This window comes from Hemitrygon akajei, chromosome 4 (genome assembly GCF_048418815.1).
Source record: "Hemitrygon akajei chromosome 4, sHemAka1.3, whole genome shotgun sequence".
In the NCBI taxonomy this organism is placed as follows: Eukaryota; Metazoa; Chordata; class Chondrichthyes; order Myliobatiformes; family Dasyatidae; genus Hemitrygon; species Hemitrygon akajei.
The window spans coordinates 29,434,907-29,459,181 of NC_133127.1; the positions used below are offsets into that span (position 1 = coordinate 29,434,907).

The following is a 24,275-nucleotide window of genomic DNA, read 5'->3' on the forward strand; positions in this document are numbered from 1 at the left end:
CATCCGGACGACGTCCCCAAAACGGTTCTCATCACCCCGTTCGGTCTTTTTGAGTTCCTCCGCATGCCGTTCGACCTGAAGAATGCCGCACAGACGTTCCAGCGGTTGATGGACGCGGTGGGACGCGACCTGGACTTCGCATTCATCTATTTGGACGACATCCTCATAGCCAGCAGCAGTCGTCAGGAGCATCTGTCCCACCTCCGACAACTCTTTGCCCGGCTGAGTGACTACGGTCTAACAATCAACCTGGCCAAATGCCAGTTCGGGCTCGACACCATTGACTTCCTGGGCCACAGGATTACCACAGACGGGGCAACCCCTCTGCCCGCTAAGGTAGATGCGGTTCGCCATTTCCCCCGACCCACCACGATCAAAGGCCTCCAGGAATTCGTAGGTATGGTCAATTTCTACCACCGCTTCCTCCCTTCAGCTGCCCGGATCATGCGCCCCCTGTTCGCCTTGCTGTCCAGTCCGGGCAAGGACATTACCTGGGACGAGGTGTCCGCCGCCGGTTTCATTCAAACGAAGGATGCCTTGGCAAACGCCATGATGCTAGTGCACCCCAGAATGGACGTCCCTAATGCCCTCACAGTGGACGCATCTAATATGGCAGTCGGTGGGGTACTGGAGCAGCTCATCGCAGGCCGCTGGCAACCCCTGGCGTTTTTCAGCAAACACCTGCGGCCACCCGAGCTCAAATACAGTGCTTTCAACTGGGAGCTGTTGGCGCTATACCTGGCAATCCGGCATTTCAGGTACTTCTTAGAAGGTAGGCCCTTCACCGCATTCACGGACCACAAACCGCTTACCTTTACATTCACAAAGGTGTCTGATCCCTGGTCGTCCCACCAGCAGCGCCATCTGTCCTACATCTCTGAATACACGACAGACGTACGGCATGTCTCGGGTAAGGACAATGTCGTGGCGGATGCGCTCTCTCGCCCTAACATTCACGCCCTTTCCCAAGGGGTAGACTTTGAGGCACTGGCTGAGGCACAGCTGGCAGAAAAGGAGATCCCGAGTTACAGGACCGCAGTCTCCGGTTTGCAGCTCCAGGACCTCCCTGTAGGCCCAGGTGAGAGGACCCTACTCTGTGACATCGCCACCGGCCAGCCCCGTCCCGTCGTCCCGGCACCTTGGCGACGACGTGTTTTCGACTCCATTCATAACTTGGCGCACCCCTCCATCCGGACAGTAGTCCGGATGGTCTCCAGCAGGTTCGTTTGGCATGGACTCCGCAAGCAGGTCCGTGACTGGGCCAGAACGTGCATGCACTGCCAGACGGCCAAGGTGCAGCGACACACCAAGGCCCCGCCGCAGCAGTTCCACCCCACCCACCGGCGTTTCGACCACATTCATGTGGATATCGTGAGCCCCCTGCCAGTGTCGCGCGGGGCGCAGCACCTCCTCACTATCGTGGACCGGTTCACAAGATGGCCAGAGGCGGTCCCACTCACTGACACCACCTCTGAATCTTGCGCCCGGGCACTGATCGCCACCTGGGTGTCCCGCTTTGGTGTACCGGCCCACATTACCTCCGACAGAGGTGCCCAGTTCACCTCCAGCCTGTGGTCAGCGATGGCCAGCCTGGTGGGGACTCTGCTGCACCACACCACTGCCTACCACCCACAGTCAAACGGACTGGTGGAGCGTTTCCACCGTCAACTGAAGTCGGCTCTCATGGCACGCCTGCGAGGAGCTAACTGGGCAGACGAGCTTCCCTGGGTCCTACTCGGCATCCGCACGGCGCCCAAAGATGATCTGCACGCTTCGTCGGCCGAGTTGGTGTACGACGCACCCCTGGTCGTTCCCGGGGAGTTCATACCAGCCCCAAGGGGGCGAGAGGAAGAACCCGCAGCAGTCCTGGGCAGACTACGTGAGAGGCTCGGTGCCCTGGCCCCCATACCCACTTCGCAGCATGGGCAGCACCCGACCTGCGTACCCAAAGACCTGCAGAACTGTAAGTTTGTGTTTGTACGACGGGGCGGGCATCGGCCACCACTGCAACGGCCCTACGAGGGGCCGTTTACGGTGATCAGAAACGACGGGTCCACGTTCGTGCTGGACGTTGGGGGGAGAGAGGAGGTTTTCACGGTGGACCGACTCAAACCGGCCCATGTGGACTTGGCGCAACCGGTCGAGTTTCCGGCACCGCGGTGCAGAGGCCGACCTCCCAAACAGGGCCCGGCCCAGACTGTGGACATTGGGGGGTGTACCGCCGGTTCTGGGGGGAGGGGTTATGTGGCGACCCAATTACTAGCACACTCGAACTGGCTGACAATTAGCCAGAGCGCAGGCACAAAGGAAGATAGCCTCAAGGGGTTTCAGTACGTGCCTCTCGAGGTATCGGGTGGGGGAGACAGGCTTTAAAGCAAGACTGTGAATTTGAAATAAACTTATTCTTTGGCTGCAGTTTATCGACTCCGTGTCGTTATTTCAGCGCTGCCTGTAGCACGCCGCTACAATAGAGCTATTGATAGTAATTAGTTCCTGCAGAAAAACCCAGCTATTTCATAATGGTAATCATAGTATTACTGTGCTGATGTCACTTTTTTCAGTGACAAAAGAACATTGTGTGAAAGGAATCAAGTAGCCATAGGAGAGGAGACAATATTTTAAAGTTGTAGACTACAGAAACAGTTTTTTTCCCTCACCATGTCTGTCAGTTACTGTTCTTGTTATGAAAATTGAAAGATCTAGATCAGGGGTTCCAAACTGGGGTCCATGGACCCCTTGATTAATGGTATTATGCTCCGTGGCATAATAAAAGGTTTGGAACCCCTGATCTAGATGGAGTGGACATAGAGAGGATGTTTCCTATAATGGTTGGGGGGGGGGGGGGGGAGTTTAAGACCAGAGGGCACAGCCTCAGGATAGAGGGGCAACAATTTAGAACAAAGATTAGGAGGAATTTCTTTAGCCAGATGGTGCTGAATTTGTGGAATTTATTGTCACAGACAGTTGTGGAAGCCAACAGACACTGTATATGTTTAAAGCAGAGGGTGATAGGTTATTGAGTGGTAATGGCATCAAAGGTTACAGGGAGAAGGTAATAGAATTGGTTTGAGATGGACAATACATCAACCATCAACAAATCACTAATCAACCTTGATAGGGCAAATGGCCAAATTCTGCTCATGTCCTGGTCTTAACTAGCCTCAGTACTGGATCTTTAACCTTCTATGAATTCAAGTGCTTCTACAGATTTGTGAGAAACTCAGATTCCACCAATTTTTCAGTGGATTGCAGAATCTAAACCATCTTTTAGGTGAAAATTCTTCTTCCCCAGATCCCCTTTAAAATAGTTTGTACCATAAACTGTTGGTTTTTGACATCTCTGCTCTGGGGAAATTATTTTGATGTGTACCCAATGTATAGCTTCGGAACACAGATTTCAATAAAGTCATGCATCAGTCTCCTAGGAAAACAAATCAGAATCAAATTTATTATCACCGGCATGTGCCGTGAAATTTGTTAACTTAGAAGCAGCAGTTAATGCAATATATATCGAATGAAAAATAATAAGTAAATCAATTACAGTATAAGCATATTGAAGAGATTAAAAATTGTACAAAAACAGAAATATATTTAAAAGGTGAGGTAATGTTCACGGGTTCAATGTCCATTTAGGAATCGGATGGCAGACGGGAAAAAGCTGTTCCTGAATCGCTGAGTGTGTGTCTCCTACCTGATGGTAACAGTGAGAAAAGGTCATGACCTGGGGGCTGGGGGTCCTTAATAATGGACTCTGCCTTTCTGAGACACCACTCTCTGAAGATGTCCTGGGTACTTTGTAGGCTGGTATGCAAGATGGAGCTGGCTAAATTTACAACCCTCTGCAGCTTCTTTCAGTCCTGTGCAGTAGTCCCTCCATACCAGACTGTGATGCAGCCTGTCAGAATGCTCTCCACTGTACATCTATAGAAGTTTGAGTGTTTTTGTTGACATACCAAATCTCTTCAAACTCCTTTCTTTTTACAGTATTTTTATTCAGAAGACAAAAAAGATTTAGACTGCAACACATAGATACATCTCAACATAACTTGTGTACATTCATATATTGTAATAAAATTGATCAAAATGTTATAGCATACCACAAAGGTATACCACTCTGTAATCAAAAATTTAAAGATAGGTCATACATCATAAAAGAAATTTATATATATATATAAAAATAAAAAGTCAACCCCCTACGAACTACCAAAGAAAAAAGCTGATGGATGACAATGGATAATTAGAAAAAAAACATATACACTTAAGAGAAGATAAAAATATACATAAAAGTCTGTGCACTGCTAAACTTAATAAGTTGGAAAAGTAATTTAGGGAAGGTCCCCAAATATCATAAAAAGATTGTTTCAAATTTAAGACTGAGCAGCTGATCTTATCTAAATTTAAATAAGACATAATATCACGTAGCCATTGAAGATGTGTAGGAGGGGTAGACTCCTTCCATTTAAGCAAGATTGCTCTTCTTGTTAAAAGAGAGATAAAAACTAAAACCTGTAGGTTAGGAGTATTAAAGTTATATCTTCATTTGCAATAATACCAAACAAGGCAGACTCCTAATGAAGAATATCCGCTGTCTTGCCTATCTAGATTCTCTTCATAACTGTGATACTCACTCCAGACAACATGTAAGGTGTTGCATTTTACTACTGTCTTATCATTGCCATGTGTACCGAGATACAGTGAAAAACGGTGTTTGCATGCTGTCCAGGCAGATCAAGCGATCCACAAATACACTGAAGTTATAAAAACAGGATATACCATTGCAGCTCCAAAGAACGTGCAAAGCAGCTAAACAAACCTCAGCAACCACCTCTCACCATGTGGTTCCCATCGCTGTTCACTTCTCCTCTAATGGTTCTCAATTCTCACCTACTTTACTAACCGCATTGGCTTTCCTTTTGTGTTCCTGCTCATCTCCCTCCAGCAGCTGTCATTTATCTTCACGCTCCTCTCCTCCCCACCCCCCCCGTCTGACAGTATTTATCATTCACGTGTCAGTTTCTGTCGACTCCATCCCCTGGTCAACTTCCCTCTTCCTCAGTCTACCAATCACCTCAAAATCCTTTCTTGACAGAATCAGAATGAAGTTTGTTATCACCAACTTGTACAACATGAAATTTGCTGTTTTGCAGTAGCACTGCAGTCCAAAGGAAAAAAAAATTAAGGTGATGTAGCTGGCTGAGTCTACAATCTCTGCAGCCTTTTTGCGTTCCTGTGCATTGCAGCCTTCAAACCAGGCTGTGATGCAAGTAGAATGCTCTTCTGGCCATATTGCCTCTCTACTCTCAATCCTGATGAAGAACTGCGACTTGAGGCGTTGAAAATTCCTTGGGTTGATAGCATCTAAGGAGGGGAATAAACAGTCAATGTTTCAGGCCAAGACATTCCTAATTCTGATGAAGGGTCTCAGCCTAAAAGATTGATTATTTCCCTCCACAGATGCTGAGCCCCTCCAGTATTTTGTTTGTGTTGCTCTGAATTTCCAGCATCTGCTGAATCTCATGTCAATAATTATTTTCCTCCCACTGTTGCTGCCTGACCTGCTGGGTTCTTCCAGCAGATGACTAGCTGCACCAGGTTCCGACTTCTGCAATTTCTTGTGTCTCCATTAAGGCACATTACCTTGCTTTTCTTGGCACTGGGATGATGATAGTCTTCAGGGAGGAACTTCAGGTTGCAGTAGGAAGAGGTGAAAGATTTCTCTAAATAAAACAGCCAACTGAACATGCAGAATCAAACCGCCACCAAATTTAAGGGGAAAGTATACAAAGTTCAAAATTCAAAGTAAATGTATTATCGAAGTACACATATGTCACCATATACAATCCTGAAATTCATTTTCTTTTGGGTGTTGTTCAGTTGTTAAGTCGAGTCCGATTCTTCGTGACTTCATGGACGATACAGAAGAAGATTGCCAGGCCTTTCTTCTGCACAGCTACTGCTGCTGCCCTGGTTGGGACCCGATGGGTTTGAACTCGGGACCATCTGCTTTGAAGTCCAGTGCTGATGCCATTACACCACCAGCTGACCCTTCTTGCAGGTATGCTCAGTAAAGACACACCCAACAGGATGGGCAAACATCTAGCATTCAAAAAACAAGAACAGCACAAATACAAAAAAAATGGTAATAACAATAAATACGCAATGAATATCAAGATCATGAGATGAAGTCTCCTTGAAAGTGAATCCATGGGCTGTGGATGCAGTCCAGTGAAGGGGCACGTGAAGTAAAGTTGCTCCACTGGTTCAAGAGACTGATGGTTGAGGGGTAATAACCTGGAATTGTTCCTGAACCTGGTGGCACAAGTCCTGAAGCTCCTGTACCTTCTTACTGATGGCAGCAGTGAGAGAAGGGTGGGGTCCCTGATGATGGATGCTGCTTTCCCTTGACAGTACTCTTGTGTAGCTGTGCTCAGTGGTGTGGAGGGTATTACCCGTGATGGACTGGGCCATTTCTACTACTTTTTTCCACTCAAGGGCATTGATGTTTCCATACCAGACCATGATGCAACCGGTCAATATACTTTGCAATACACATTTATAGAACCAAGCATTTGCAGTGTATTTTGTGTTTACATTTTTATAGAAGTTTGTCAAATTTTTAAATGTCATGCAAAATAAATGTTGGTTCTCTAGGACCATTGATCTAGAGAGGAATCTTGGGGTGTACATCTACAGCTTTCCAAAAGCAGCAACCTGGAATGGTAAAGCAGCCATACAGCATACTTCATCAACTGATTGTGGTACTGAGTACAAATCGGGAAACTTAAGCAGTTATCAAAACTTTGGTAGACTACATTTGGAATATTACATAGACCACTACAGCACAATGCTGTGCAGAACTTTTAACCTACTCCAAGATCAATATAACCCTTCCCTCCTACAAGGGCCTCCATTTTCCAATCATTCATGTGCCTAATGTATTTGCCTCTACCACCAGGGAGGGAGTATGGCAGGGAGTTTCATACACTCACTGCTCCAGGTAAAGGTTTACTTCTGCCACGCTCCCGCACTTTCCTCCAAATATATTAAAATATACCCTTCTTATTAGCCTACGAAGTTTCTGGCTATCTACTCCTTCTCTCTTAACATCGTGTACACCTCATTTCGCATCCTTCCGCTCCAAAGAGAAAAACACTAGTTGGCGCAACTTGTCCCCATAAAGACACGCTCACTAGTTCAGGCAGCATCCACCTGCATATCTCTAAAGCTTCTAGAGTACATCGTTCTCTTGAAACGGCCAGAACTGAACCGTCCAGTGTAACCAGTTCTGCAGAGCTGTGATAGTACCTCGCGGCTGTTGAACCCGATTCTGATTAATTAAAAAATAGGCCAACGCACTATGCGCTTTCTTTTTATCAGTAGTTGGACGTTAATTCGGAACGGAAAGCAAAACAAACTTCTGGAGAAACTCACCGTGGCCCAGCATCTGTTGGGGGGGAGGGGGAAATGCCCACGTTGCTGGTCAAGAAAACCCTACAGAAATTTAGCGTGATAGTGGGGAAGGACAGGTTAAAGGAAATTTAAAGTACCTCAGGTGGCTCTAATTTGCACCCGACTTCCTCGATAAGCAAAGCGCCATCGTTTTCCGGCGAACGGTCGCCCACCATCACAATCTCAACCGACCACCCAACCCGCACGTCATCAAAATAAAATGCTGACCCTATCACCGGCGGCGGCGTCCATTGGAGACTTGGAACGTCCATCAACCGTGGAGTCGCAATTTTAGCGAAAGACCTGTCCTCTTTATTCCTCGCCCCGCCCATCTAACGTGAGCGTTGCGGTTAGTTATTCTCGCTTCTCCCATTGCTTCCTTCCCTCCTTCTCAGCCCGCTATCCTTCCTTCCCCTCTTCAGCAGTGAATCGCGAGTGATAAGCTGGCAGTGTGCACTGCTCGTACCCGCCGTCCTGCTTTTACCTTTAATTCATTCGTTTTTTAAAAGTTTATCAATTGATTCATTTGGTTGTAAGAGGCTTCTGCTGCCACTTATATAATCCCGGGGAAAGAAAAAAGAACGGCATCCTTGCGCCGTTATTAACACAGAACGACGTTTTGAATCTTATTATGAGGAACATACGGAATCATTCGCGAAGGTAGGCGACGGTAGAATCGCCGGCGGCTCTCCACCCCCCCCCACCCCCTCCCCCGGTAATTGTTTAATTTCTATCCCTTATGTTCTCACACTGGGTCGTTTCTCGCCGCATAGTTCTTAAACCGTCCCTTTGTAAAGCAGAAGAAAATGAATGTGGGTCGGAGGGTTTCAGTGTTGGGGAAGGAAAATACGAAAAACTACACCTTGTTCTTAATATTTTTGGGCTTTGGATGTATTTCACGTTAGAGAAAACGCCGGTATGAAATTCAGCGTCTCGTCAAATAACTCTATTTTTAATTGACGTACGATTTAAAACAGCTTGACTAATGATAATTCGGCGCCGATGCCAGTTAGCACGTCTTTGTGCGTGTCGAAAACATAACCAGACTCAATTGTGCTTTTATTTAAGATGGGAGGGATTTGGGGAATAAATGACCGTCAGAGAACCGGTTCAGCGATTGATCGGTGGGCAGATGATTATTTTTTAATTGTCGCCGGTTTTTGGTGTTGGAATTATTGCTGCGGGAAATAATTAGGGGGTGGGGGTTCATTGCCGCAGTCTGTGTCCTCGATTTGCACGCTGGCCAAGCTTTGCGGGAATGTTATTCAGATATCTGGCACCTCCGAAGGAGCCCCAGAGCTATTTTGCATTTAACCGGGGGGGGGGGGGGGGGGGGGGGGAGAGAGAGGAGGCTTATCGAGTCAATTTGTAGGGTGGGGTAAGGCACATTATCTAAATGCTCCATCTGTTTCAGTAGCTCAGACCTCAAGCGATAAGGCTTCGGACTAGCTACTCTTTTTTTTAAAAAAAATTGCCGTTTTATCTTCGCATGCCAGTTTATAAATTCCATTCTATTCTCTTTGTTTTCTGCGCCGTGAAGCGCATTGACTGGCAACCTTACCGTTTCTTTAGCAGTTTTGTCTGTTTTTTGAGGCCGAGCTGCTAGCTCGACGCTCAACCCGGTGTGGATGAAAATCATGCAAGGAGCTGACCTGATTCGAACCCGTGACAACTCACCTCGAAGTCTGGTTCAGATGTCACTACACCTCCGGCTAATTGTATTTCTTTATTCTCCTGTAAATGCCTGTAAGAAATGAATCTCAAGGTAATATATGGAGATATGCATACTTTGATAATAAAATTTACATTGACTCTGAACAAAACATTCAATCTGCCATGTCCAGATCCACCAGTGGGCAAACACTAGGACATCTGCAGATGTTGGAAATTCAAGCAGAAAGGGGTACTTCCACGGGATCCACCACCAAGCACATCTCTCCCCCCCCTTCTGCTTTCCGCAGGGATTCGCTCCCTACGCGACTCCCTTGTCCACTTGTCCCCCCCATCCCTTCCCACTGATCTCCCACCCAGCTCTTATCCTTGTAAGCGGAACAAGTGTTACACCTGTCCTTACACTTCCTCCCTCACCACCATTCAGGGCCCCAGACAGTCCTTCCAGAAGTGAGGCGACACTTCACCTGTGAGTCGGCTGGTGTGGTATACTGCATCCAGTGCTCCCGGTGTGGCCTTTTGTATATTGGTGAGACCGACGCAGACTGGGAGACCGTTTCGCTGAACACCTACGCTCGGTCCGCCAGAAAACGCAGGATCTCCCAGTGGCCACACATTTTAATTCACACTCATTCCCATTCTGAAATGTCTATCCATGGCCTCCTCTACTGTCAAGATGAAGCTACACTCAGGTTGGAGGAACAGCACCTTATATTCTGTTTGGGTAGCCTCCAACCTGATGGCATGAACATTGATATCTCTAACTTCCGTTTTTGTCTCTCCTTCCCTTCTTACCCCATCCCTGATTTATTTATTAATTATTTCCCCCCTATTTTAGTTGTTTTTTCTCTCTCTGTCCCTCTCACAATCACTCCTTGCCGGCTCTCCTTCTTCTGACTGTACTTCTTCCTATGGATGCTGTGGACATGGCAGATTGAATGTTTTGTTCAGAATCAAAGTAAATTTTATTATCAAAAGTGCTCAAGCTCCTCAGTATTGTCATATTGTAGATATTAACAAGGAAGCATAGAATTAAATGCATGTGGTGCTATCAAATTTGTTCTGTATTTTCACATCGGTTTCAAATGGACATTTTTAAAGTGGCAGATAAACTGAATTTTTGTTGTGTGACATTTGTGGAGAATTGAAATGCACAATCTAATTGATGGTATTGGCCAGGTCAATCTATTTTCTTTGATTCTTTTATTAAAAACAACATTTTGCTTCATTCATGGAAAAGTCATTGGAACAAAACCAAAGGACAGGATTAATTCTATCCAGAAAGACAGGAATTAATTAAAGGTGGCGAGGATGGCTTTCTTAAGCAGCAATTGTGTCTGTGTAATTTGATTGAATTTTTGAAGATGGAATCAAGTCTTTTGGGAGTGGTGTGGTTCATATGGACTCATTTATGTTTGACAAAATCTCATGTGGGAGACTTGTTTGGAAGGTAAAATCTGTTGGGCCCTAGAGATGTTAACAAATAGGAAACAAAATTCCTTTCATAGTAGGAGGAACAAGATGTTTGTGAAGAATTGATTTGTGATTAGCATCTTTTGATCAGTGGTGTAATACAGGGATCAGTGCTGGGACCCTTACTTATTTTTAATCGAGGTTAGGGATTTGGATGTGAATGTAGGAAGTGTGATTAGTAGTTTTGCAGATGTGAAAATAGTGGTGAAAGTGACTTGAGCAATGCAATGACATGCAAAATTTATTCTCAATAAGCTTGAGGATTTGTATTATGTATATAATAAATATATATATGTGTGTGTGTGTATATTACACACACACACACAATGAATGGTAGGCTCAGTGCAGCATTGAGGAACAGATGGATCAGGTGTACAAGCTGAAGGATCTCTAATGATGGCAACACAGGTACAATGCCAACCACAGCATCCTCCCTGCTCGTCCCAGTTGCCCGTATTCAGCCCATCACCCTCGAAGCCCTTCCCTTGTATCTACCCAAGAATACCTCTTGAGTGTTGCACTTGTACCTACCTTGACTATTTTAACTCTGACAGTTCATTTCAGGTGCTCACTATTTCTATGTAAAGAAGTTCCCTCTTGGGTCTCTTAAATTCCCACTCTCTTATCTTGTATCTAATCCCTCTAGTTTTGGACTCCCCAACCCTGGAGAAGAGACTGATCATCCACCTTGTGATTTATAAAAAATTTCAGTGATATAACCCCTCATTCTTATGTGCTCCAGAGAATAAAGATCCAGAGTGGTGTCAAGAAAACAACCTCTCCCTCAATGTTCCAAAAACAAAGGAGCTGGTTGTGGTCTACAGGAGGAATGGAGACAGGCTAACCTTTATTGACATCAATGGATCTGGGGTTGAGAGGGTAAACAGCTTTAAGTTTCTCGGTATTCACATCAGTGAGGATCTCACTTGGTCTGTGCAAACTGGCTGTGTGGTGAAAAAAGTACAACAGTGCCTCTTTCACCTCAGATGGTTGAAGAAGTTTGGCATGAGTCCCCAAATCCTAAGGACTTTCTACAGGGGCACAGTTGAGAGCATCCTGACTGGCTGTATCAATGCCTGGTATGGGAACTGTACTTCCCTCAATCACAGGACACTGCAGAGAGTGGTACGAACAACCCAGCGCATCTGTAGATGTGAACTTCCCACTATTCAGGACATTTCCAAAGACAGGTGTGAAAAAAGGGCCTGAAGGATCATTAGAGACCTGAGTCAACCCAACCACAAACTGTTCCAGCTGCTGCCATGTGGGGATCAGTACCGCAGCATAAAAGCCAAGACCAACAGGCTCCGGGACAGCTTCATACACCAGGCCATCAGACTGATTAATTCATGCTGATCCAATTATATTTCTATGTTATATTCACTGTCCTGTTGTACATACTGTTTATTACAAACTACTATAAATTGCACATTTAGATGGAGATGTAATGTAAAGATTTGTACTCGTGTATGTGAGGAATGTAAGGAATGAAGTCAATTCAATTCACCCTCTCCGTATAAGTCTGGCCCTCTAGTCCAGGCAGCATCCTCAAATCAATCCTGCACATGCTCTGGCTAGAAGCATCTTTTCTATAACAGTGACCAAAACTTGTCACACTACTCCAAGTGTGGTCTCACCAGTGACTTGTAACTGCAAAATAATGTCCATTCTCCTGAACTGGATTCCCAGACTGATGACGGGTGTGCTGCTAAATCCCTTCTTTACCACTCTGTCCACTTCCGTGGCAGCTTTCAGCAAACAGCAGTTGTACTTCCAGATCCCTCTGTTCTGTGCACGTGTTGGTGCTCTGCCATTCACCTATACAAGTCCTGCCCTGGTCTGACTCATAAAAAAATGACTCGCTTCATAATAAGTTGAAATCCATAATTTGTCTCCATAACTGATCAAGATAGCTTTGTGATTCATAGCGTAACACCCTGGGAGAGGTTTCACTGCTAACGTAATGGTCTTTCAGTAGGAGCAGTGTTTGGGTTGTGGTGAGAGATGATGGGTGATTTGGAAAGTGAGCTGGATCTTTTGATCAGCGGGAGATGAAGAGGGAAAGATGCAGGAGATAACCGGTTGTAGGATTCTACCTGGTCGGGGACTGTGATTCAATAGAGAGGTGCCACAGTCAATTGAGGATCGGTGAATTATTACTTTTGGAACAGTTGAGCTCCAGCTTGCCCACTCGTGACTGTTTAATTATAATGGGCCCTTTTTGGTTTTTCTTTTCTTTACTGACCCTTTAGTTAAAATTCATAAATACAATTCCTTTAATCGTATGCAATGTGCTGTCTGTTATCTCTTGGCGCTGAGTTACAACAGGGTAGCAAATTACACAGCATCCACCCAAACCGGGGTTCAGAGCCGCCTCTATCTTATGGGTTTGACAGGACTGGAGTGTGTATTCCCTAGCCTTGCGCAGCCATGGAAACCAGCGGGGTTTTAATTGCATTGTCAAGGAAACCCCCTAATTTGATGGTGAGGATGTAGATGTGGTGAGGACCTACAAGTACTTGGGGGTGCACCTGGATGACAGACTTGAGTGGAGCACCAACACAGAGGCCGTGTACAAAGAGGGCCAGGGTCACCTCTATTTTCTGAGGAGACTGAGGTCTTTTGGAGTATGCAGGCCTCTCCTTCACATGTTCTACCGGTCTGTTGTCGCCAGTACAATCAATGTGGTGGAATGCTGGGGCAATGGCATCAACCAGGTGATGCCAACAGGCTCAATAAACTGATTAGAAAGGCTGGCTCTGTTATAGGAGTCAAACTGGACACACTGGAGGTTGTGGGAAAACAGAGGACCCTATAGAAAACCCTGGCAGTTCTGGACAATCTTTCTCACCCTCTGCATGCCACCTTGGCTGAACAGAGGAGCACTTTTAGTAATGGACAACTGTGTTGCTCCAAGGAGTGCTATGAGGTCATTAGGCTCTATAATGAGTTGACCTATAGCCAGGGGAATTGATGACCCCCTCCTGTCTTGAGTTACTATTTGAGGTAACTTTTTTTAATCATCCTTACTTTTCTAATATTTGTACATCTGTGCACTTGTAATGCTACCATGACACTGTAATTTCTTTTGGGATCAATATAGTATCTATTACATAGAGCCTATAAAAAGTATTCCCACCCCCCCCCCCCCCCCCCCCCCACAAGAAGTTTTCATGTTTTATTGTATTACCATGTTGAATCACAGTGGATTTAATTTGGTTCTTTTTGGCACTGATCAACAGAACAAGACTCTGTATTAAAGTGAAAACAGATCTCTACAAAGTGATCTCAATTAATTACAAATATAATACAGAAAAAAACTTGATTGCGTCCCTTCAAGTCAGTATTTATTAGATGCACCTTTGGCAGCAATTACAGTCTTGAGTCTGTGTGGATAGGTCTCTTAGCTTTACACATTAGGACACTACAATTTATCCCCATTCTTCTTTACAAAACTACTCAAACTCTGTCTGATTGATGTGAGTGAACAGCCCTTTTCGTGTCCAGCCACAAATTCTCAATTGGATTGTTGTCTGGACTCAGACACGGCCACTCCAGAACATTGTGTTTAAACCATTCCTGTACAGCCTTAGCTTTATGCCTGGTCATTGTCTTGCTGGAAAACAAATCTTGTCCCAAGTCACAGTTCTGTTGCAGACTGCATCAGGTTTTCTGCAGGATTTTCCTGTATTTTGCTACATTCATTTTGCTGTCAAAAACATACCGGTAATCATCCTACTGTGAAGCATGGTGACTGCATCATGTTGTGGAAATGCTTCACTGCAGCAGGCCCTGGAAGGCTCGTGAAAGTAGAGGGTAAAATGAATGCCCCAAAATACAGGGAAACTGGGAGACTCAAGTCGGCTGGAAGGTTCTATGGTCTGATGAAACTGAATTGAGCTTTTTGGCCATCATGCTTTCTGGTAAACCAGCTGAGATTTCATGGGAGGTTTTTTTTCAACAGTGGCTTTCTCTCCCATTGAAGCTGTGACTGGTGAAGCACCCGGGCAACAGTTGTATGTGCAGTCTCTCTCATCTCGGCCACTGTAGCTTGTAACCTCTCCAGAGTTGTCATGGGTCTCTTGGTGGCCTCCCTCACTAGACCCCTTCTTGCACGGTCACTCACTTTTTGCGGACAGCCTGCTCTAGGCAGACTTATAGCTGTGCCGTATTCTTTCCATTTCTTGATGATTGACTTAACTGTACCTCAAGGGATTTTCACAAACGAGAAAATCTGCAGATGCTGGAAATCCAAGCAACATGCACAAAATTCTGGAGGAACTCAGCAGGGCAGGCAGTATCTAGGAAAAGAGTACAGTTGACGTTTTGGGAATCCAGGTAAATAAGATTGTAAAGAGAGTGTCTGGTACATTGGCCTTCATACATCAAAGTACTGAGTACGGAGTTGGAATATCATATTGCAGTTGTATAAGACATTTATTAAGGCCAAATTTGGAGTATTAGGTGCATTTCTAGTCACCCACCTACAGGAAAAACATCAATAAGATTGAAATGGGACAGAGAAAATTTACAAGCTTGTTACCAAGACTTCAGTTTCAAAGTTATAGGGAGTGATTCGATAGGTTTGGACTTTATTCCCTGGAGTGCAAGAGAAGGAGAGGGCATTTGAGATGTAACAGGAAGAAAATATTCTTTGTTAGCTGTGGTGATTGTACGTGCAAAGTCCATGATAGTGTGTTTGGTGTGTTGTAAGGATCAATTCTTGCCTGTTGTTCATACTCTACATGTTCCCATTAGGTCGGATTATTTCAAAGCACAAGGTTAATTACTGTAGCTATTAAGACAACACATATATTTGTCTAATCACAAACGAGAGAATCTGCAGATGCTGGAAATCCAAGCAACATGCACAAAATGCAGGAGGAACTCAGCAGGCCCGGCAGCATCTATGGAAAAGAGTGCAGTTGACATTTTGGGCCGAGACCCTTCATCAGGACTGGAGGAAAAAAAGATGAGTCAGATTAAGAAGTGTGGGGGAGGGGGGAGTGGTGAAGTAAAGAGCTGGAATGTTGAGATAAAAGACTGGAGAAAAGAGAATCTGATGGGAGAGGACAGAAGTCCATGGTGACCCTGAGGCTCTAAACCCTTCGGTCTAGAATTACAGAATGGGTGAATTTGAATTTTCTTAAACTAATTAAGGAAAAAAAACAAATTTTGGTTACTGGTGGCAATAAAAGTATGTATTTTAGAGATAAATTTGATAATCTGGCTTTACAAATCAAGCCAAAAGTAAAGAATTTGGGCATTATTATTGACTTACCTAAATTTCAAATCACTTACTAATCATATTACGACTGCATTCTTTCATTTAAGGAACATCTCGTGCAGCTGAAAAATTGATACATGCTTTTATTTTTAGCCGATTAGACTACTGTAATGTATTCTTTTTCAGGTCTGCCCAAGATATATACATATCTGCTGTAGCCTGTTCAAAATGCAGCAGCAAGAGTGTTAAGCAAAAAAAAAACATCTGAGCACATTTCACTGGTTTTGTTATCATTGCACTGGCTGCCTGAATCCTTTAGGATCAATTTTATAATACTTGTATATAAGGCTCTGAATAATCTAGCTCTTCTGTATATTTTGGAGTATCTATCCCCTTACATCCCTAATGTGGATCTTAGATCCACAAAAACGGGTTTGCTTAGTGTTCCTAGAGACAAGGACACAGTACTGCAGATGCTGGAAACCTAGAGCAATACACAATGTGCTGGAGGAGCTCAGCAGGTCATGCAGCATATACAGATGGGAATAAACAGTCGATGTTTCGGGCTGACACCCTCTTTCATGGAGAACCCGCACACTGTTCTTCCAGCGCACTGCATACAAGAACTAGTGTTAGAGGCCTTCTGCTTTACTGCACCAAGAATCTGGAATACTGAGTTGAACCAGGCTAGTTTTGGGGAATTCTTAAACACTACTTAAAACCCTAATTTTAATATTTGGATTAGGATAATTTTTAGTTCAGATTACTTAAATGACTGGTGTTGATTACACTTGTATCATTTGGCATGAAATACATTTTATTCTATATAATGCTTATGATTTTTAATTTTCTTGTATTTTTATACACTCACTCACTACCTTGTCTGCAAGCTTCTAGGTGTTGAGTTGCTGCCATATGATTGGCTCAAGAGACATCTGCATTAACAAGCAGGTGTATCTAATAGAGTGGCCATTGAGTGTATTTCACATAGAGGTGGATGGGTGTTTTTTTTACTCCCCAATAAGCCGTATTCAATATGTGATGACATTGCAGAGAGTATTCCCCAAACTCAGAAATCCACGCCAGTTTTAAATGCTAGAACTCGATACCTAATAACTCAAATGGAGCTCCTTCACTAAAAGTGATTCAAAACAGCAACTTTATTGAAGTGAACTGTAAATGGACATTAAATGCTATCAATGTCTGAAATGAACATGAGTGCAGAAACAGACCCATACCTTAAATCTATCCCCTGAGCAACTGGGGAACAGCTTCCTAATATCTAGCCTATCTGCCCCCCCTCAGTTTTGTTTTACTTAATTGGATCGAGCCTCCTTTTCCTCCTGAGAAGACAAACCCACTCTCCACTCTCTCCTCATCCTGAATTTCCTCTGAATTCTGCAGTGAGAAGGCACAGGCAAGGACGGTATTTTGATTATCCTTAGTCCTTGGTTCTGTGTAGGTAGGATGGTAGCTAGAACAGTGGAATGCTCCTCCTGCAAGATGTTGGAAGTCAGCTCCTGACAAACTGGGACAAAGAACTGTACTCAAGATCATTAAGGAGGCTGAGGGCTTCATAGTTGAGATTTTTACCGAGGTGGTCACACCCTGGCTATAAGCTTCAGATAACGGGTAATTACTAGGAGAGGTCAGGCAAGTAGGCTTTTGGTTCTGCTGTGGCCATTCCTCTCAGCAACAAGTATGCTCAAGTATATTCAGGGCATAGGGGTGCACAATTTACTATCAGTGTAGGACAACTGCTCTGCAATGTGGCCAGCTGCGATGCTCAGCAGGAAAGGCTGAAGACGGGGTGGGGGGGGGGGTTGCAATAGTGACAGGAGTCCCAGTGATGGAGTAAAGGGATAGGTAAATAGGGGTATAGATTAAAAGGCAATGATTAGCTAATGATCAATTACCTTCTAGGTACCTTACATTAGTTGCGGGACAGCCAAAAGGGAACCTTGCCCAGCAACAAGTGACATACCAGAGATTGTTCCCTAATAGGTTAGATGTAGGTTCAAATAAGGAATTGTCTGGTCACACAAAGCATCTCAAGGTGTAACATAGCTAAATATGGGTAAGATAGCATAGGGGGGTAGAATGTTCGAGAATAGGGGGAAGTGTCAGCATGAGGGACTAACGTATCCATGCTGGCTTTGGCAGAAAATAATTATAACTAACCAATGATGATTTTACATTTCATTGTATCTTAGCATGTGATTGAAACTATTCCAAAACGATATTAACTTATGTAATTATAATATTTCCTGTAATGATCAATGTTATAAATTGTGTGGAATTGTGCTTCGGGGGGAGTGCAGTGTCCGGACTGGCTGTTTGGGAGATCAGTCTGTAACCTCCCCCATAGCATGCTATGAATAAAGAGTAAAAATTTTATCACTTGTTTTATGGTTTTATTGCGTCCTTGTTGGTACTTGCGCCTTTGCATCGGGTCGATCCATCTTCGGTACCAGGATCAATGACGTCTCTGAGCAGCTGCAGAAAATTCAAGCGGATTGGCAAACTGCCAGACATCATTGTACACATTATTTCAAGTGAACAAGGTATAAAACCCTGCAGAATGAGTATACGAAGTTAGGCAATAATAAAACTGAATCCTGGAATAGAAAGAGAGACCAGATGAGCTTATGGCTGAAGAGCTGGTGTGGGGGCAGGGATTCAGTTCTGGGATCATTGGGATTTCTTCTGGGGTAGAGTTGACCTGTGCAAGATGGCCAGGTGGCCTGTGAACCACTGTCCAGCACGTTGTGTATTGCTCTAGATTTCCAGCATCTGCAGTACTTTTTGTGTCCTTGTCTCTAGAAACACTAAACAAACCAGTTTTTGTAGACCTAAGATTATGATTAGGGATGTAAGGGGATAGATACTCCAAATATACAGAAGAGCTAGATTATTCAGAGCCTTAACAAACAAGTATTATAAAATTGATCCTAAAGGACTCAGGCTGCCAGTGTAATGATAACAAAGCCTCTTGCTGCTGCGTTTTGAACAGGCTACAGCAGATATGTATCTATCTTGGGCAGACCTGAAAAAGAATGCATTATAGTAGTCTAAAAAACACAAAATGCTGGCAGAACTCAGCAGGCCAGACAGCATCTATGGGAGGAGGTAATAACGACGTTTCAGGCTGAAACCCTTCATCAGGAGTGAAGTAACATGGGATGGTCGAGGGGGGATAAGAAGTGGGGGGAGGGATAAAGTAGAGAGCTGGGAAGTGATAGGCTGGAGGGAAATGGGCTAAGGGGAAGGTGGAGAATTATGGGAAATAAAAGAGAAAGAAAGGTAGGGCTGGGGGGAGAGATTAGAGAAAGAGAACCAGACTAAAATAATAGATAGGGATGGGGGTAAGGGTGGGGGGCAGGGGTATCAACAGAGGTCAGTGAGTTAGATGTTCATGCCGGTAGGAAGGAGGCTACCTAGGCGGGAGATAAGGTATTGCTCCATCGACCTGCGTGTGGCCTCATCTTGACGGTAGAGGAGGCCATGGACAGACATGTCGGAGTGGGAGCGGTCTGTGGAATTGGAGTGTGTGGCTACGGAGATCCCGCCACTGCTGGAGGACCGAGCGCCGGTGTTCGGTGAAACGGTCTCCCAGTCTGCGGTGGGTCTCCCCAATGTATAAATGGTCACATCGGGAGCACTCCGACATGTCTGTCCATGGCCTCCTCTACCGTCAAGATGAGGCCACACGCAGGTCGATGGAGCAATACGTTATCTCCCGCCTAGGTAGCCTCCTACCTACTGGCATGAACATTCAACTCACTGACCTCCATTGATACCCCTGCCCCCCACCCTTACCCCCATCCCTATCTATTATTTTAGTCCGGCTCTCTTTCTCTCTCTTCCCCCCCCTCACTATAATCTCTCCCCCCAGCCCTACCTTTCTTTCTCTTTTATTTCCCATAATTCTCCACCTTCCCCTTAGCCCATTTCCCTCCAGCCTATCACTTCCCAGCTCTCTACTTTATCCTCCCCCCACTTCTTATCCCCCCTCGACCATCCCACGTTACTTCACTCCTGATGAAGGGTTTTGGCCCGAAACGTTGTTATTACCTCCTCCCATAGATGCTGTCTGGCCTGCTGAGTTCTGTCAGCATTTTGTGTTTTTTTTATTTCCAGCATCTGCAGATTCACTCGTGTTGCATTATAGTAGTCTAATTGGCTAAAAATAAAAGCATGTTTCAATTTTTCTGCTGCTTGAAATGTTCCTTAAATGAAAGAATGCAATCGTAATATGATTAGTAAGTGATTTGAAATTTAGTTAAGTCAATAATAATGCCCAAATTCTTTACTTTTGGCTTGATTTGTAAAGCCAGATTATCAAGTTTATCTCTAAGATACATACTTTTATTACCACCAATAACCAAAATTTGTTTTTTCCTTATTGATTTAAAAAAAATTCAAATCCATCCCTTCTGTAATTCCAGACTGGAGGGTTTAGAGCCTCAGGGTCACCTGGCTTAATAGTTTCCTAGTAACCATCCATTTTAATTCCACTTCCCATTCCAACGTGTCAATCCATGGTCTCCTCTACTGTCAGGATGAGACCACACTCATGCTGGAGGAGCAACATGTTCCATCTGCGTAGCCTCCAACCTGATAGCATAAACACTGATTTCTCAAACTTCCAGTAAAGTCTCTCTCTCCCCCCACCCCCCCCCCCCCCCACCATTCCCTCTCACCGTATCTCCTTATCTGCCCATCACCACCTCCTGGTGCTCCTCCCTTTTTTTTTGTTCCATGGCCTTCTGTCCTCTCCCATCAGATTCCCTTTTCTCCAGCCCTTTATCTCAATGTTCCAGCTCTTCACTTTACCCCTCCCTCCATACTTACTTAATCTGACCCGTCTTTTGTCCTCCAGTCCTGATGAAGGGTCTCGGCCCAAAACGTCAACTGCAGTCTTCCATAGATACTGCTCGGCCTGCTGAGTTCCTCCAGCATTTTGTGTGTGTTGCTTGGATTTCCAGGATCTGCAGATTATGGTTAGACAAATACATTTGTGTTGTCTGCATAGCTACAGTAATTCACCTTCTGCTTTGAAATAAACTGACCTAATGGGTACATGTTAATAATAGCTGAGAATTGATCCTTACAACACACCAATCACACTATCATGGACTTTGAACGTGCTATCACCACAGCTAACAAAGAATTTTCTTCCTGTTACATCTCAAATGCCCCCTCCTTCTCTTGCACTCCAGGGAATAAAGTCCAAACCTATCAAATCATTCCCTATAACTTAGAAACTGTAGTCCTGGCAAAATGCTTGTAAATTTTCTGTCCTATTTCAATCTTATTGATGTCTTTCCTATAGGTAGGTGGCCAGTACTGCATGTAATACTCCAAATATGGTCTTAATAAATGTCTTCTACAACTTCAATATGATATTCCAGCTTCATACTCGGTACTTTGATTTATGAAGGTCAATGTGCTAGAAGCTCTCTTTACAACCTTATCTACCTGGATGCCACTTTAAAGAATTAAGGATCTGTCTTATCAGATTCCTTCGTTCTATCTCTTAATGTTGAGTGCTGATATAACTGAAGAAATGCCGCAAGCCATAGGCAGTAGTGTGGCTTTATAGGTAAGAGAATTTCATCTTCAGAAAAAGGTGACAGAGAATGTCAAATCTTCATGGGTGGAGTTAAGAAATTGCAAGGGTTTAAAAAAAAAACCATTAATGGGAATCATATATAGGCCTCCAAATAGTAGCCTTTAATAGTAGCCAAATAGTAGGGTTAAGGTTGCAAAGGAAGATGGAAAGAGCATCGAATAAGGTAATATGACAATTGGAATGAGGGACTTCCAATGTGCAAGGGGATTAGGGAAATCAGGTTGGTGTTGGATCGCAGGAGAGAATTTGTTGAATGCGTATGAGATGACTTTTTAGAGCAGCTTGTGGTTGAGCCCACAAGGGGAAAGGCTATCTTAGATTGGTGTTGTGTAATAGCCCAGTTTGTATGAGCTCGCCCAGGTGGATTGGAGGGGATACTGGCTGGGTTGAGGGCAGAACAGAGGTGGATGAAGTTTCTGGGAGTATTTCACAAGGCACAGGATAGATATGTCCTACAGAAGAAGCTCTCAAATGGCAGGATTAGGCTACTGTGGCTGACAAGGGAAGTTAAGGACTCCATAAAATCCAAGGAAAGGGCAAAAATGAATGGGAAGTTGGATGATTGGGAACCTTTTAAAATCCAACAAAAGGCAACTAAAAACAACTATAAGAAGGGAAATGGTGAAATATGAGGGCAAATTAGCTGATAATACAAAGTAGGATACTAAAAGCTTTTTCTGTTATTTGAAGAATGAAAGGAAGGTGAGAGTTGATATTGGACAACTAGAAAATGATGCTGGTTAGGTAGTATTGGGAGACAATGAAATGGCAGATGAACTTAATGGGTACTTTGCATCTGTCTTCACTGTGGACAGTGTGCCAGAGGTCCATGAGTGTCAGGGAACAGGAGTGAGTGCTATTGATAGATAGATACTTTATTCATCCCCATGGGGAAATTCAACATTTTTTCCAATGTCCCATACACTTATTGTAGCAAAACTAATTACATACAATACTTAACTCAGTAAAAATATGATATGCATCTAAAATCACCCTCTCAAAAAGCATTAATAATAGCTTTTAAAAAGTTCTTAAGTAGTTTACTTAAATACATTGAGTCCTAACCCCGGCACTTTAACATATCTTACTCCTGGCGGTTGAATTGTAATGCCGAATGGCATTGGGGAGTATTGATCTCTTCATCCTGTCTGAGGAGCATTGCATCGATAGCAACCTGTCGCTGAAACTGCTTCTCTGTCTCTGGATGGTGCTGTGTAGAGGATGTTCAGGGTTTTCCATAATTGACCGTAGCCTACTCAGCGCCCTTCGCTCTGCTACCGATGTTATACTCTCCAGTACTTTGCCCACGACAGAGCCCGCCTTCCTTACCAGCTTATTAAGACGTGAGGCGTCCCTCTTCTTAATGCTGCCTCTCCAACACGCCACCACAAAGAAGAGGGCGCACTCCACAACTGACCTATAGAACATCTTCAGCATCTCACTACAAACATTGAATGACGCCAACCTTTTAAGGAAGTACAGTCGACTCTGTGCCTTCCTGCACAAGGCATCTGTGTTGGCAGTCCAGTCTAGCTTCTCGTCTAACTGTACTCCCAGATACTTGTAGGTCTTAACCAGCTCCACACATTCTCCATTAATGATCACTGGCTCCATATGAGGCCTAGATCTCCTAAAGATCTCCTTTGCTATTACAAAGGAGAAACTGCTAGTGACATTGAAAGGTCTTAAGGTGATAAGTCACTTGGATCAGATGGACAACATCCCATATTCTGAAAGAGGTTGCTGAAGAGATAATGGATGCATTGGTCATGATCTTTCAAGAATCACTTGATTCTGGCATGATCCCAGAGGACTGACAAACTGCAAACGTCACTCCACTCTTTAACAATGGAGGAAGACAAAAGAGGAAACTGCAGGTTGAGAAAGTGTTGGAGTGTATTTATTAAGGATGAAGTTTTGGGGTACTTGAAGACTATTGATAAGACAAGTCGAGGTAAGCATGGTTTCTGTAAAGATTTTCTTGCCTGAAAATCTGTTAGAATTCTTCGAAGAAGTAACAAGCAGGGTGGACAAAGGTTGTCATTTGCTTAGATTTTCAGAAGGTATTTGTTAAGGTACCTCACATGAAGCTGCTTAACAAGATAGTTCCTATGATGTTACAGGAAAGGTACTGGCACAGATAGAGGAATGGCTGACATGAAGGAGGTAACAAGTGGGAATAAAGGGAGCCTTTTCTGGTTGGCTGCCAGTGACTAGTTGTGTTCCTCAGGGGTCAGTATTGGGACAGCTACTTTTCCCATTGTTTATCAATGATTTGGATAATGGAATTAACGGCTTTGTGGCAAAGTTTACAGATGATATGAAGATAGGTTGAGGGGAAGGTAGTGCTGAGGAAGCGATGTGATTGCAACAGGACTCAGATTGGAAGGATGGGCAAGTTAGTGGCATATGGAATACAGTGTTGGGAAATGTATGATAATACATTTTGTTAAAAGGAACAATAATGCAGACTATTACTAAATGTGGAGAAAATTCAAAAATCAGAGGTGTAGAGGGACTTGGGAGTCCTTGTGCAAGAATCCCAACCCAAAAGGTTAATTCACAAGTTGAGTCGGTGGTAAAGAAGACGAATGCAGTGTTGGCATTTTATTTCAAGGGGAATAGAATATAAAAGCAAGGAGATAATGCTGAGCCTTTGTAAGACACTAGTCAGGCCACACTTGGAGTATTGTACAGGTGTCCCCGCTTTTTGAAAGTTCGTTTTACGACAACTCGCTGTTACGAAAGACCTACATTAGTACCTGTTTTCGCTAGCCAAAGAGGATTTTCGCTTTTATGAAAAAAAAGACTCCCGCTTTA

At 44.2% G+C, this 24,275-nt stretch overlaps 1 protein-coding gene across 3 annotated transcripts in view; it reads left to right on the forward strand.

The window, feature by feature from the left end:
- Positions 1–7,837: 7,837 nt before the first annotated feature.
- LOC140726191 (lactosylceramide alpha-2,3-sialyltransferase-like) overlaps positions 7,838–24,275 on the forward strand; it is a 102,517-nt gene continuing 86,079 nt past the window's right edge. For all 3 annotated transcript variants that reach the window (XM_073042222.1, XM_073042221.1, XM_073042220.1), the window contains exon 1: positions 7,838–8,109. The gene's annotated coding sequence lies outside the window, so the exon portion shown is untranslated. The remainder of the gene's footprint in view (positions 8,110–24,275) is intronic.